General features: G+C 43.9%; 1 pseudogene; it reads right to left on the reverse strand.

The window, feature by feature from the left end:
• Positions 1-13,075: 13,075 nt before the first annotated feature.
• LOC126459400 (5S ribosomal RNA) lies at positions 13,076-13,193 on the reverse strand (annotated as a pseudogene).
• Between the last annotated feature and the right edge of the window lie 3,047 nt (positions 13,194-16,240).

Consider the following 16,240-nt stretch of genomic DNA (forward strand, 5'->3'; position numbering starts at 1 on the left):
ATTTCCATTTGCATGTTCGTGTCCTCTACAATCAGTAACAACCGCGTCGCCCTTACCCTTACGAACTTTCTGACCTTCCTCACTTGACGGGACTCGTGTGGACTATGTAACATTCGCACCGTGCCTGTTTCCCTGTTACTGAAAAGAAGATTGGAATGTACACCTTTGCTCCATCAGTCCTTGTTTCCACCATGACTAGGTTAAAGTAAAAAGGTAAGTTTTTATGGCTAGATTCCCAGACCAACTTAAATTCGAGTGGAAGTTCGTTTTATACTTCCCGTGGTCTTCCAGGTACTGTACTGGTGGTAACAGGTTTACTCCCAGTTGTCCTCGCACAGCCGGATGCATAACTTCCCAAAATTCCAATACCTGCTCTTCAAGGACTGTAACTACTTTGTTAACACTACTGCCCTATGTAGAATTTCTACTTCGGCTTGTAACTTCTTAAATGTTCTGGTTCACTGACGCTGCCACAGTTTTCGCTTAATTCCTTACTTTCTTGGTCAGGTGGCATAATAACCAAGCATTGTTTATAACATCTTTCCACAAACTTGCAATATGTGTTGTGTGACGCTCATTTGCTGCCTTGTTTCTTTATACCCTTTGCTTTATTACAGTGTCGTTCATCCTCATGACGTCCTCATCAGATGGCCCACACATGCTATACAGGAGTCGGCCTCTTGTGTGCAGTATAATCCCCAGAACTTGCATCATCTCCCTTCTCAATTTCTTAAGTCCCATCTATCGTCATCCATACACCCGTGACTCCTTTAAACACTCTGTGATTCCCATCAGACCGATCGAAATTATCAAATGCTTCCTATAGTCCTCTCATCTCGGTCCCGCATTTCCTATGCATTATATACCGCCTGTACTGATGATCATCGCATCTCCTTGTTTCATGGACAATACATTCCCCTTCAAGGTGCTGGTTCTGTAGAGCTTTTATTCGATTGGTGACCCATAACACAGCTATGGTCCGCACCGTCTCGATCTTGCCTCCTGACGTGCCCAACCTGAGGAAAGAGATACCCATTACCCATTCTGTTCCATAAGTCTCTTGCTGCTCCGCGGCATTTCATGCTGCGTATAACATACTTTATGTACCTAACATTGAACCATACTAAATATGTTCTTATCTTCTACGTCAAAAAGGTTATTCTAAAACTTCTCGTTCATTCATCCGTGACTTCTTTTTCACATTTTGCTTCCGATACAACCCTACAATTCTTGGAATAACGTCCGGACTCCTTCCTATGAATCGGTTTCGAACGTCCCACGTGTACAGTACATTTGTCCTTGCCAGCAACTGGATCTTGATGTTCACTGGTAACAGATTCCACAATTTCAAATGGTCCTGAATATTTTACATAAAATTTCTTCGTCTTCCCCTTTGGAGTGTGAGAAGTTAATAATATTTTTCTTTGACCATACTCGCATTACGGTTTTCTTGCTCTAGAGCTCACTGGCTCTTTTGGTTTTCTAGTATCCTCGTATTACTCTTGCGCACTCTTTTCCATATTTCACTTATCACTCTCACGAACTCTTTAACAGATTCTTCCGTCTTAGTCTTCTTAACTCTTGGGAGGTCAGTGGGGGTGACACCTTACGACCAAATACTACCTTATAAGGGGAAAATCCTGTATTCGTGTGCTGTTTCGAGTTGTATACTGAGACTACATGCTTGAAACAAAAATCCCAATTTGTATGGTGTGCATTCACGTAGTATCCTAGCATCTTCCCTATGGTTCTATGAACTTTTCCCGTTCTTCCATTAGCTTGTGGATGTAGAGGACTCGTTCTCAGATTTATTCACCCACAGTAGAATACACAATTCCTTGAACAGATTCGACGTTAAGTTGGTACCCTGTCACTTGCATCTCATGTAGCCAGAACTTGTTTATTACTGCTTGCACCATTATTTATGCCTGTTGGTTGCGTAATGTTAAATTTTCACGTATCTCGAAAAATGGTCTACAGTATAATTGTGAGTGCACATATATTCCCTGCAGGTGTTTTGTGGAAATGACCTAAGACATCAATCCCAAGAATTTGAAATGACGCTAATGCTTCAGGTAACCTCACCAGTGGCATTGTTGACCGATACTAATCCGCTCTCTTGTACACAATGCAAGTAATTCTGCACGTACTGGTCCATGGCCGTCTTCCTCTTCCTCCACCAGTACCTCCCCATCTCTGTTCGTAGACTTTCATACCCCCTGGCCTGCTAACACGTGATCATGTGTCTCCTGTAACACTGTATCCCTCAGGTTTGCTGGCACCATCATTCGTGGTCCCACTTTAGTTTTTCTACACGATAACCCAACCTGTACACAAAACTAAGATTCCTCATGAAGTGCTTATGTTCGTCATCCATTTTCTGTGCTGTCTTCCAATTTTTGGTTCCAATACTTTCCTACTCAATCCAGTTGCATTTTCGTGTTTGTTTAAGGGTTTTTTGGGACCTCAGAATCAAATGCGCTCAGTCGCACTGCCCATCATGTCAGCCTACTAGATGGATCCTTCAAACCCAGCAACCATTTTAACGCTGCGTGGTCTGTTATCACTCAGACCTTTTCCCCGTCAAGATAACACCGGAAGTAGGTGATTCCATAGACACGACTCAACATTTCCTTTCCCACTGAATCAATCTGCCATGATGCATTCGACATTAGATGTTCTATGACCTCGAGTTCTACTCCGCATATCGTGGTCTTGCGGTAGCGTTCTCGCTTTCCGCGCATGGGGTCCCGAGTTCGATTCCTGGCGGAGCCAGGGATTTTCTCTGCCTCGTGATGACTGGGTGTTGTGTGTCTTTCATCATCATTTTATCCCCATCGACTCGCAAGTCGCTGAAGTGGCGTCAACTCGAAAGACTTGCACCAGGCGAACGGTCTAACCGACGGGAGGCCCTAGCCACACGGCATTTCCATTTTACCTCGATTTCTTGAGACATCGCACAACCAAGTGCATGGTTGGACGCGTCACATGACAGAATGAGTGCCCTATTAAAATTTGGAAAAACTAAGATCAGACTCGACATCAAAGCTTGTTTCAATTTTTCAAAAGCACGCTGACAGTCCTCTGACTTAACAAATTTTGAAACTTTGTGTCAATGGTCTGGCAACATATGCAGTTCCTTTTACGATCCTTCTACAATAATTAGTGACTCCAAGAAATGATTGCAGTTCCTTCACTGAATAAGGTACAGAGAATTCACAACATTAAATTCGCGATCTTCCGTCTCAGGAATACCTAACTTAGGCACTGTATGTACTGCTCCACATCATTTGCAAATACGATTATATCAACAAGGTACAGCATGCACTGACGTTGTTCAACTCTCCTAGAACTCCGTTCAACAACCTCTGAAACTTCATTCAATATTCTCTTTTTCAGAAGCGCTTTTCTTGCCATTGCCAGTCTACATTTTACATCCTCTCTACTTCGACCATCATAAGTTATTTTGCTCCCCAAATAGAAAACCTCATCTACTACTTCAAGTGTCTCATTTCCTAGTCTAATTCCCTAAGCAACACTCGACTTAATTTGACTACATTCCATTATCCTCGTTTTGCTTTTGTTGATGTTCATCTTATATACTCCTTTCAAGACACTGTCCATTCCATTCAACGGTTCTTCCAGGTCTTTTGCTGTCTCTGATAGAACTACAACGTCATCGGCGAACCTCAAAGTTTTTATTTCTTCTCCATGGATTTTAATTTCTACTCCAAATTTTTCTTTTGTTTCCTTTACTTCTTGCTCAGTACGCAGATTAAATAACATCGGGGATAGGCTACAACCCAGTCACACTCCCTTCCCACCCACTGCTTCCCTTTAATTCCCCTCGACTCTTATAACTGCCATCTGGTTTCTGTACAAATTGTAAGTAGCCTTTCGCTCCCTGTATTTTACCCCTGCTACGCTCAGGATTTCAAAGAGAGTTTTCCAGTCAACATTGTCAAAAGCTTTCTCTAAGTCTACAATTGCTAGAAACGTAGGTTTGCCTTTCAAATTGGTTCAAATGGCTCTGAGCACTATGGGACTTAACATCTGAGGTCATAAGTCCCCTAGAACTTAGAACTACGTAAGCCTAACTAACCTAAGGACATTACACACATCCATGCCCGAGGCAGGATTCGAACCTGCGACCGTGGAGGTCGCGTGGTTCCAGATTGAAGCGCCTAGAACCGCTCGGCCACTGCGGCCGCCTGCCTTCCCTTAATCTATCTTCTAAGATAAGTTGTAGGATCAGTATTGCCTCACGTGTTCCAACATTTCTACGGAATCCAAACTGATCTTCCCCGAGGTTGGCTTCTACCAGTTTTCCCATTTGTCTGCAAAGAATTCGTGTTAGTATTTTGCAGTCGTGACTTATTAAACTCATAGTTCGGTAATTTTCACATCTGTCAACACCTGATTTCGTTCGGATTGGAATTATTATATTCTTCTTGAAGTCTGAGGGTATTTCGCTTGTCTCATGCATCTTGCTCAGCAGATGGTAGAGTTTTGTCAGGGCTGACTCTCCCAATGCTGTCAGTAGTTCTAATGGCATGTTGTCCACTGCCGGGGCTTTGTTTCGAATTAGGCCTTTCAGTGCTCTGTCAAACTCAGTACCATATCTACAATGTCATCATCATCTACATCCTCTTCAATTTCCATAATATTGTCCTCACGTACATCGCCCTTGTATAGACCCTCTATATACTCCTTCCACCTTTCTGCTTTCCCTTCTTTGCTTCGAACTTTATTTCCATCTGAGCTCTTGTTATTCGTACAAGTGGTTCTCTTTTCTCCAAAGGTTTTTTTAATTTTCCTGTAGGCAGTATCTAAGTTACCCCCAGCGAGATATGTCACTACATCCTTACATTTGTCCTCCAGCAATCCCTGCTTAGCCATTTTGCGCTGACTGTTGATCTCGTTTTTGAGACATTTGTATTCCTTTTTGCCTGCTTCATTTACTGCATTTTTATATTTTCTCCTTTCATCACTTAAATTCAATATATCTTCTATTACCCAAGGCTTTCTACTAGCCCTCGTCGATTTACCTATGATCCTCTGCTGCCTTCACTATTTCATCCCTCAAAGCTACCCATCCTTTTTCTACTGTATCTCTTTCCCCCATTCCTGCCAATCGTTCCCCAATGCTCTCCCTGAAACTCCCTACAACCTCTGGTTCTGTAAGTTTATGCAGGTCCCACCTCCTTAAATTCCCACCTTTTTGCAGTTTCTTTAGTTTTAATCTACAGTTCATAATCAATAAATTGTGGTCATAGTCCACATCTGCCCCTGGAAATGTCTTATAATTTAAAACCTGGTTCCTAAATGGTTCAAATGGCTCTGAGCACTATGGGACTCAACTGCTGAGGTCATAAGTCCCCTAGAACTTAGAACTACTTAAACCTAACTAACCTAAGGACATCACACACATCCATGCCCGAGGCAGGATTCGAACCTGCGACCGTAGAGGTCACGTGGCTCCAGACTGTAGCGCTTAGAACTGCTCGGCCACTCCGGGCGGCCTGGTTCCTAAATCTCTGTCTTACCATTATGCAATCTATCTGAAACCTTTAATGTATACAACCTTCTTTCATGATTCTTGAATCAAGTGTTAGCTACGATTACGTTATGCTCTGTGCAAAATTCTACCAGGCGGCTTTCTCTTTCATTCCTTACCTCCATCCCTTATTCACCTACTACGTTTCCTTCTCTTCCTTTTACCTATTATTGAATTCCAGTCACCAATGACTACTAAATTTTCGTCTCCATTCACTTCTTTTATCTCATCATACATTTCATCAATCTCTTCGTCATCTGCGCAGCTAGTTGGCATATGAACTTGTACTACTATAGTAGGTGTGGGCTTCACGTCTATCTTGGCCACAGTAATGCGTTCACTCTGCTGTTTCTAGTAGCTTACCCGCACTCCTATTTTTTTTATTCATTATTAAACCTAATCCTGCATAACCCATATTTGATTTTGTATTTATAGCCCTCTATTCATCTGACCAGAAGTCTTGTACCTCCTGCCACCGAACTTCACTAATTCCCACTATATCTAACTTTAACCTATCCATTTCCCTTTTTAAATTTTCTAACCTACCTGCCCGATTAAGGGATCTGACATTCCACGCTCCGATGCGTAGAACGCCAGTTTTCTTTCTCCTGATACCGACGTCCTCCTGAGTAGTCCCCGCCCGGAGATCTGAATGGGGGACTATTTTACCTCCGGAATATTTTACGCAAGAGGACACCATCATCATTTAACCATACAGTAAAGCTGCATGCCCTCGGGAAATATTACGGCTGTAGTTTTCCCTTGCTTTTAGCCGTTCGCAGTGCCAGCACAGCACGGCCGTTTTGGTTAGTTTTACAAGGCCAGATCAGTCAATCATCCAGACTGTTGCCCCTGCAACTCCTGAAAAGGTTGCTACTCCTCTTCATAAACCACGCGTTTGTCTGACCTCTGAACAGATACCCCTCCATTATGGTTGCACCTACGATACGGCTATCCGTATCGCTGAGGCACGCAAGCCTCCCCACCAACGGCAAGGTCCATAGTTGATGGGGGGATCCGAAATGTATCCTTCTGAATTGATAGTTCCCCTATGGCGAAGAAAATGGATTTTTGGCTGCTTTTTGGAACGACCTCCAATTGATGGCAGAAACATCTTAAGTCCATCTCCGAAAAATACTTACACTGGCCTAAATAGCATATGGTAGGCATCTGTTAATGTCTTGGCAATGAAGTGTCGTTAATCACAACAAAACCTATATATTCATGACCCATCCGCTGATCTTTTTGGGCACAACGACAATTCCATCGCCGGCCGGAGTGGCCGTGTGGTTCTAGGCTTTACAGTCTGGAGCCGAGTGACCGCTACGGTCGCAGGTTCGAATCCTGCCTCGGGCAGTACTCAAACAACACTTCTCTTCACTAAGCATCCAACCACATCCAATACTTCATTTACTTCCAACAGTTCCACCACACACGCCTGCTCTTCTGGTAAATTAGACTTAACATTAACCCATGGCGATTTCTCGCCACCGTTAGGTACACAGTAGTTTGAATCGAGCTTCGGTGTGATTGTTTGTGATTTAACCGGTTTGTTATACTTGATAAACATGGCATCCCTACAACTGCAGTTGTATTGTCCAACTGAAGCATTTTTCCGTCGGGCTCCACTATATATTGCCGAAGATCGTTTCCGACACAATGCTGATGCATGAAATTCCACCTCAGATCCAAGTCATAACCCTCACTCACGGGTGGCACAATCCCTACACATTGTCGGAACTGAAACGTACCCAGGCAAAAATCTACATCCGCTGATCCCAAAGGGATGACATCGCTGTCCACCACTTCATGCCGTCTATACCATTGCCTATGTTCCATTGGAGCTCCACTTGCAACCGGTAGATGCGTCCCTGCAGATCGTCCTCTCCACTATTCCTTTGACCGCACAGTCCACCTCTGCATATGCTTCGTACCATCTAATTTTGCTGGGAATGCCCATAGGTGGACCTTAGATTCCCTTTGGTGTTTAATGCTTGTTTCATCCTTGGTCCCCTACGCTGGAACTACCGTTGCCATTACTCTGATCTCTGCCCCTCTTTCCACTGTCCCATAACTGGCGACATTGCTTCCACACATTTCCGATCAGTCCACATCGACAACATGTTATACTGGCGAAAACACTGTTCGTTCAGCTTGCAACCCAGTTGACACATGAGTTCCACTGCATTCTGCTGCCAGTCTGACGGCTGTGCGGAAATCAATTGGTACCCCTGTTCACACTCTCCTGGACATCTCTGAAGGCAACACTCTGCAAAGCTTCAAGCGCCCTCTGCTCGACCTCATGCAAAATTACTTCTTTCTCTTTGCCATTCTGCCGAACTCTTAAGTACAGCCATTGATCTTCCTTATCTGTCCGCCAATTCTTCCAATGATTTCATATGCCTATTTGTTACCACGCCCATCTGTTCCCTAAAATGACACTGTTCTGCTTTGTGAACCTTTCTACCAACCCATTTTTAAATTCTTAAATTGTTCCAGTTTCATTGACAGCGTGCGCTAATAAAATAATGGAAATGAACAGTCTTAATGTCTTAGAGTATCAAAAATAATTGTTGTTATTATAGAAATGCGTGAGGCTATAACAGCGTACAAAGACGCAAAACCTCTGATGTAGTACAATGAACAACAATTGTCGCAGGAGATGCAATACCGTTGATTTGAGAAACTTAGTGGTAAACAATTCCGTCAGTTAGTAGTGTGGATGGAAGGCAGCAGTATGAATTTCTATTATACACGTCTCGCGCCTAATAGTCCCACATGAGACGTACCAGTGTTTTGTGTGTTGATCTTAATACTCTCACGACGTACACAGCACAATTGTTTATCGTTTATTCTCTCATTACTGTTATACGTAAATTATCGTGAAGCCGCAGGGTGACCATTTTGCTTTGAAGAGGAAGAGCCATAATCTCGTAGAGTTCTTATTTACATGATTAGATTTTTATATGACTGTTAATGACTATAGTTTTATGTTATTTTAGTGCACGAATTCTTCACACGTGCTTTCTTCGGTTTACTTACGTTAAGTTGAAGCGCAACAGATATAGCCGTTCATTAGCTGCCCATAATTTATTTGATACTGAATCAGTAGGAAGTAATCTATAAAAATTATAACATTTCACAACCTATTTATTTTTAATTCATGACATTAATTTAGTAAATATTGATTTAACTAATTTATTAATATGTTTTACGTTTGTTTCAGTTATTATGTACTTCAGTTTAGACCGTTTTATTCTTCAGAAGAAGTCATGCATTGGTTGAGTTTGTTGAGGACAGCAAATGTGTGTAAAATAAAAGAAATAATTGTATTATGCATTGTTCAAGCATATGGGATATATTTGTAACGCACTCCATCTTGATCTGTGAGCAGCGTCCCAGCAGTTTCGCCGTAACTCTTGATGATACGTATCGTTCTTCGTTATAGATTTTAAATGAGAAAAGTTCCTATTTCCTTTCTACTTCGTTAAAAATTGCAATCCTTGAGTATCTTGACGGCTCGTCAAAGCACTGTTTTGTATTATCGACAAAACAGGGGTGAGAGTGTCAAGGAGATAATACGGGATTTGGAGTGGATATCATTAAAACAAAGGCGATTCTTGTTAGGACGGGACCTTCTCACGAAACTTCAATCACCAACTTCCTACTCTGAATGCGAAAATGTATTTTTGACGCCGACCTACTTAGGGAGACACGACCATCGTAATAAAATAAGGGAAATCAGAACTTTCACGGAAAGGTATAGGTGTTAGTTCTTTCCACGCACTGTTCGAGAGTGGAGTAACAGAGAATTATTGTGAAGGTGTTTCGACGAACCCTCTGCCAAGCACTTACGTGTGGTTTGCAGAGTAGCCTTGTAGATGTAGATGTATCTTCAAACATCTGATGCCAATTGATGAAGGTTTCTCGGGTCTCCAGCCGGGTGGTAGCGTTGATATCCTGCGACGTTTCGGGATGTGTCATACAACCCATCTTCTGGCTAAGTGTCGAGATTCGCTGAGAGCGAGCTATTTATATGCGCGGTCACCTCCCTCCACTAGACCTCGGGTGGCTGAGGCGGACCGGCGGCGTGCGCGCGACTTCTGGGCAAATACAATATCAAAACCGTTCTCCGACCACCAACCAAAGACGAGGGAAAGCCTACAGTCACATATGTGATGCCAATGTTAGCTGTACATGTTGTATAGATTCCTATGTATATACGTACTCACTTCTTGTAAAATGTAATGTATTGTTAGTGACTATAGAATATATAAATAATGCATATTGTTTGAGTTAAGCATTCACATGTTCAAATGTGTGTGAAATCTTATGGGACTTAACTGCTAAGGTCATCAGTCCCCAAGCTTACACACTACTTAACCTAAATTATCCTAAGGACAAACACACACACCCATGCCCGAGGGAGAACTCGAACCTCCTCCGGGATCAGCCGCACAATCCATGACTGCAGCGCCCTAGACCGCTCAGCTAATCCCGCGCGGCATTCACATGTCACAGACGTTTTTTGTTCTGATACTGATGATGCCTCTAAAGCCACATTGTAGAAAAAGATGTTTATTTTGTAACATGTTATACGAGATAAGTCAATTTGGGCACTGATATTAAGGTAGAACATTTACAACTGATTAGAGACGGTGTATCGATTAAGGTCATTGTGTCATTGCACACAAAATTGTTGTCACCTTGTCGTGTCTTATATATAGTACAATAGTTCTGATGATGGTGATGATAACGAAAGGCGCCATAAGGAGCGTGTAAGGTGGCAGTATTTCGGTCCTTTCCAAGGAGCCTTTCCCTCCAGTACTACTTGATTAAGCGACTACAAGGAGGTATCAAATAGGTTTTAATTCGCTATTGAATCATCAGTGTGACAGATATCGTCAAGTATACTTCGTTTAATTCATTTTTTTTTTTTTGCATGTTGGGTGGCTGGGTAGAAGAAATGTTGTAGTAGCTCAGTGTAAGAAAGAATGGGAGCGTATGCTTATACCAAGCCCGTTTTGCTTGTGGAGAGCTCTTGAGAAGCTCTTGAGACGTGTAGCCATTGTAAGACCAGAGAGGCAGCAGCTTAAGAGTCGCGAACTCTGACACGCGTTGGCGTCCGGCGCCCGTCCATTGCGACCGTAGACAATACAGCCGATTCCGCACGGCTTGAGACCCGCCACCACGGCGCCGCTAGCCGTTAACTTGTTGAGCACATAGGCACGGCGTGTTTCAGTGGAATGTGTAACTGACTTGATGCGGATTAGCACATTCACATTTTATCGATAAAGTAGGGAGGTATTCCAGAAGCTTCGATGCCGAAACCAAACCGAAGTCGGGGACTTGTCGGCGCGCTGAAGAAAGCGACATCCAGAAATATGACACGCCACCTACGTTTAAAGGGGAGGGGAACCGAGACTTGCTATAGGAAACGCAGTAGAGAAACGATATCATTCTGCCGCATTCCGTCTTAGAGCTCGTTGAGATCGGACGCGTTCTGTGCAGATGATGGACGGACTTGCTCTCTTGTGATGTTTTGTAGCAGGTAGCTTTTCGGACAGTGTACTTGCTGCTATACTTACACTTTATCTGAACTTCACCCTACAGCTGGAAGTTCGCATCTGGTTCAGCAAACAGTGATGGAGAGCACTTCATCTGTGGTACAGTGAAGTTATAAGACAATATTCGTTTAGCAGTGTTCGGAACGCAGTCACCCGCCGTCCAAGGGTTTGGAGTCATTTTCCAGAGGGCCTCCAGCAGTGCTGTTGCCGCCGACCTCTTCGAGAAGCAGCGCTCTGTATTGTCGCATTTCTACTATTATGGTGATACAGCATATGCTCCGACGTAATGATAAATTGCTGAGATCGCAATTACTATTCTTTCTGCACTGAGATTTCACATTACTTATTGAGGTATTAATTTCTTCTGATATTTCGTACAATGGTGATGTCAGTCATTCCGTGTGTATTAACAGATTTTGTGCGTTAAGCAGGTAAGAGCTAAGTAATGAAGGGCCAATACCAACGCAGGATAAATCTGTACCCTATACAGGATGCGTCTACAATGTTAAATTTCTGGAAATGGAAAGCTTAAAGTTCAATTGGAAAAATAAATTTACTTTGCAAATGTGGTTAATGTTCAAACTGGTGGCCTTCACCATCAATACATTTCTGAGTACGAGTCACCACTGATCCCGTACATCGTACCAAAGTGTCCAATGAGATTTCTGCGTACACCGCCTGAATCTCATTCCAAAGTGTGTCCAGGTTACGTGGTTTACGTTTGTACACCTCATCTTTTACTGTGCCCCCTAAGAAGAAATCATTCCCGTATAATGTACGAATCGCAGGGAATATTGAGTCAGCAAGCATTGTTAGATACATTTCTCCAGTAACAGTACCTTCAAAGCGAAAAGGCCCAATGAGTCCCCTTGCAGACAAACCGCACCACACATTTACACCAGGAAAATTCGCAGCCTTTTCAACTGTAATGTGAGGATTATCTTCAGCCCAGTACACACAATTGTACCTATTGACAGTTCCATTGAGTTAGAATTGGGCTTCATCCGACCAAATTATGCTACCCATAAATCCCGGTTCACGTCTCACCATCTCCTGAACCCATTCACAAAATTCTAACCTTCGATCTGGATCGTCATCACTTAGCTGTTGCACCAGCCTTGGAATGTACGCACGAAACTTGCCTTTCTTCAGAATGCGTAGCACACTACTAGCACTTACATTATCCTCACCTGCCGCTTGCCTTGAAGATTTTTGAGGCGAACGCTGAAACAGTACCAAGACCGCAGTTGTGGAATCATCACTTGTAGCTGTACGAGGTCGCCCTGATCGACCTTTATGCACATCACACACTGTTCCATGAATTTCGAATTTGCCTCGTAGACGTGTAATTGTTAACCTTGAAGGTGGTTCTGTACTGTACTCACTTCTCCACTGTCTACGAACCGCAGCTACATTCTCAAGCTTCCAGTGCCACTTAATTGTCTGCTTCCGCGCTTCAAAGCTCAAACGCACGTCCGCCATGTTGCAGTTACTTCCTTGCCACTGCTGCTACCTATTGAAGATACATAACATTACTTTCTCACAGACATATAACTTCGTAGAACGGGAAATAAATTGTCTGACAGTTCAAAGTGTGTATACATTTTTTTGACGCACCCTGTATTATTACAGAGATTATAAAATTTGTCACTGATATCATTGAGTACAATCTTAAATAAATGTGATGAAGATAACTGCATCTGTTCTTTCGTAGACAGTAATGTAAACTAAACTATAACTAAACTACTCCCGAACAGGCCATGAAGGCCCAACGGTACTGACCGGCCGCCGTGTCATCCTCAGCTCAAAGGCGTCACTGAATGTGGATACGGACAGGCATGTGATCAGCACACCTCTCTCCCGGCCGTATGTCAGTTTCCGAGACCGGAGCCGCTACTTTTCAATCAAGTAGCTCCTCAGTTTTCCTCACAAGGGCTGAGTGCGCCCCGCTTGCCTACAGCGCTTGGCAGATCGGATGGTCACCCATCCAAGTGCTAGCCTAGCCCAACAGCGCTTAACTTCGGTGATCTGACGGGAACCGGTGTTACCACTGAGGCAAGGCCGTTGGCAGATAGTAATTTATCCTTATCATAACTTTTGAGCCAGTTTGATGAGGATCCTGAATAGCTGATTAGCCGAAGGTTATTTCTAGGAAACGGGCAGGCAAACCACAGGCAATTTGCTACATTAATACAAATAAGATTAACGAGGTCTTACTGGGAATACATATGAGTGTCAGGGCACCCACCACATTGCGTTATAACATCCGTTACGTTAAACAAATCACTTGCACGTACCTATGGCCAGTCCCCTCACCACTAGCCTGAAGAGTGAACGTTAGAAGTGAAAATAGCAGAAATGTTTTGGCCACCAACACAACAGTAATTTATTAACGCATAATACCGTCGCAGATTTCCTGTAGGACTTGTTTTGTAAAGTAATAAAAAGTATCTTATTGCTTTTTAAGGAAGAGCTAGAACTAAATTCTCTGGCATTGCCTCTGCTTTATCATATAGGTGGTAAAATATATTTGATACCTATATATAGAGATGAGTAATTGCACGTTCGAAGCATGAAAACTAAGAGGTGCTACACCATGAAATGTAACATTCGTTCTGATGAAATAATAGGTTTCATTAGCAACTGTATAAGGGCGCTATAACAAGTTTGTTTAGTGCTAAGAAACTATGGAGCAACCTCCCACGTCACAACATCCGTCAAGAAACCTGAGAATAATGTAAAGAAACGGGACGCTGTTGTTTCCCCACGCAACCGGCCCCAAGCTGCAGCCCACGGTCACGGATACTTCCTCCCCCGAGGCTGGCCGCATTATGTGGTGCGCCCCTCAGACCAGTGGCGCAGGTTCGCGGGGGTTGCGCTACGCTTACGCTCTCCACCCCACGCCCCCGACCCCCTCCCATCCTCACCATCTCTCTCTCTTCCGCCGGACGCCCCCACAATGGCAGCCGGGGAAGGCTGCATCGGAAATCACTCGGCAACGGCGCGACCGCGTGGTCCAGCCGGGCTGCCTCTCTGGAGAGCGGCTTCCGCCGTCACGGGCAGCGCTCAAAGTGGCCGACGCGTGCCCCCAGGGTGCGCTACGGTCTGACTGGTACGCCGCAGCGGGGATCAGCCACTGCGCGTGCTGATTCACTCTTCGTTACCCCGCAGGCGCTGCTGCGAGCGGACGAAACGCGTTTCGAATCGCCAATGCCTGACGAGTGTCCCACACTATATCGCTGTTCTGTGAAGTTGTAATGTCCCGTTGACGATATCTTTGCGCCACTAAAGCAGACTTACTAAACACGATTCTCTAAAATGTATTCACCAGAAAAGATGCATCAAATATTCAACAACACCTGCTATTGAATTGGTAGGCTTTTAGGACTATTGTTTCCATTAGTTTATTTCCTCATATCACTTTAGATGGCTATCCTGGAAAAAAAGCGAAACGTTGCACGAGACTGAGACTTTGATACGCAATGTTTTTTTAATTATTTCAAAAAAAAATGTTTGTTGTTGGGTTGTTTTAGGGAAAGGAGACCAGACAGCGAGGTCATCGGTCTCATCGGATTAGGGAAGGACGGGGAAGGAAGTCGGCCGTGCCCTTTCAAAGGAACCATCCCGGCATTTGCCTGGAGCGATTTAGGGAAATCAAGGAAAACCTAAATCAGGATGGCCGGACGCGGGATTGAACCGTCGTCCTCCCGAATGCGAGTCCAGTGTCTAACCACTGCGCCACCTCGCTCGAAAAAAAAGGGTTCAAATGGCTCTGTGCATTATGGGACTTAACTTCTGACGTCATCAGTCCATCAGTCCCCTAGAGCTTGGAACTACTTAAACCTAACTAACCTAAGGACACCAAACACATCCATGCCCGAGGGAGGATTCGAACCTGCGACCGTGAATTATTTTATTTTCTGGCGTATTTTCAGAGGTTTGCACCTTACTCAGAAATCCATACACTCGTATTACAAAAATGGATGTACATGTGCGTGGTGCGTGGTGTGTGGTGTGTTGTGCGTGGTGCGTGGTGTGTGGTGTGTGTGTGTGTGTGTGTGTGTGTTTCATACCTCCTCCTAAAGCACTGGACCGATTTCAACCAAAATTGGTACACACATCCCTTACTGTCACGCAACAATCGCTGTGGGCGTAAGAACCACCTACCTACCACAGTACAGACGATACGATGACATAAAAAATGAGATGCGTCAGAAATTGTCGCATTGCGCGCGCGCGCGCGCGCGCGCGCGTGTGTGTGTGTGTGTGTGTGTGTGTGTGTGTGTGTGTGTGTGTATGTGTGTGTGTGTGTGTGTGTGTGTGTGTGTGTCTGTCTGTCTGTCTGTGTCTGTGTGTGTGCGCCACTAAAGCAGAGTTACTGAACACGGTTCTCTGCTGAAATTTCTTCACCAGAGAAGATGCAGTACTGACTTTCGATTGGTGCCCATATAGTCATCTCAATAGTGGGACCGCGATAAGACTGTGTTTCTTTCAGGCAAGTTTTGAGTCAGTTTTGGCGATACAAAGTTAAGGACAACATAGCATCCAGTCCCTGAGCGGAGAAAACTTCCGACCCGGCCAGGAATCGAACTCGGGCCTCTTCAGTTAGGAGCTATTGCAGCTACCGAGGCGCACAAAAAGTTATATTATGGTATCATTCATATTTCAGGAGACATGAGGTCATAAAAATTGAGATAAGTGAGAAACTGTTGCATTGTGCACAGATTTTAAATTTATTATTTCTGTGCTATTTTGCAGACAGTATCCGCACATGCCGTGAAAATATATCATTATATGACATATAGATCAGGAGGTATGACGTTATAAACAGTGAGATGCGTGAAAAGCTGCCGCATCATGCATGTAGTTAAAGTTATTTATTTTTTAACCAGCTCTAATTGTAGCATACACTATGTGATAAAAAGTATCCGGACACCCCCAAAAACATACGTTTTTCATATTAGGTGCATTCCGCTGCCACCTGCTGCAGGTACTCCATATCAGCAAACTCAGTAGTCATTAGACATCGTGAGAGAGCAGAATGGGGCGCTCCACGGAACTCACGGACTTCGAACGTGGTCAAGTGATTGGGTGTCACTTGTGTCATACGTCCGTA

The sequence above is a fragment of the Schistocerca serialis genome, chromosome 2 (genome assembly GCF_023864345.2).
Source record: "Schistocerca serialis cubense isolate TAMUIC-IGC-003099 chromosome 2, iqSchSeri2.2, whole genome shotgun sequence".
Classification (NCBI taxonomy): Eukaryota; Metazoa; Arthropoda; class Insecta; order Orthoptera; family Acrididae; genus Schistocerca; species Schistocerca serialis.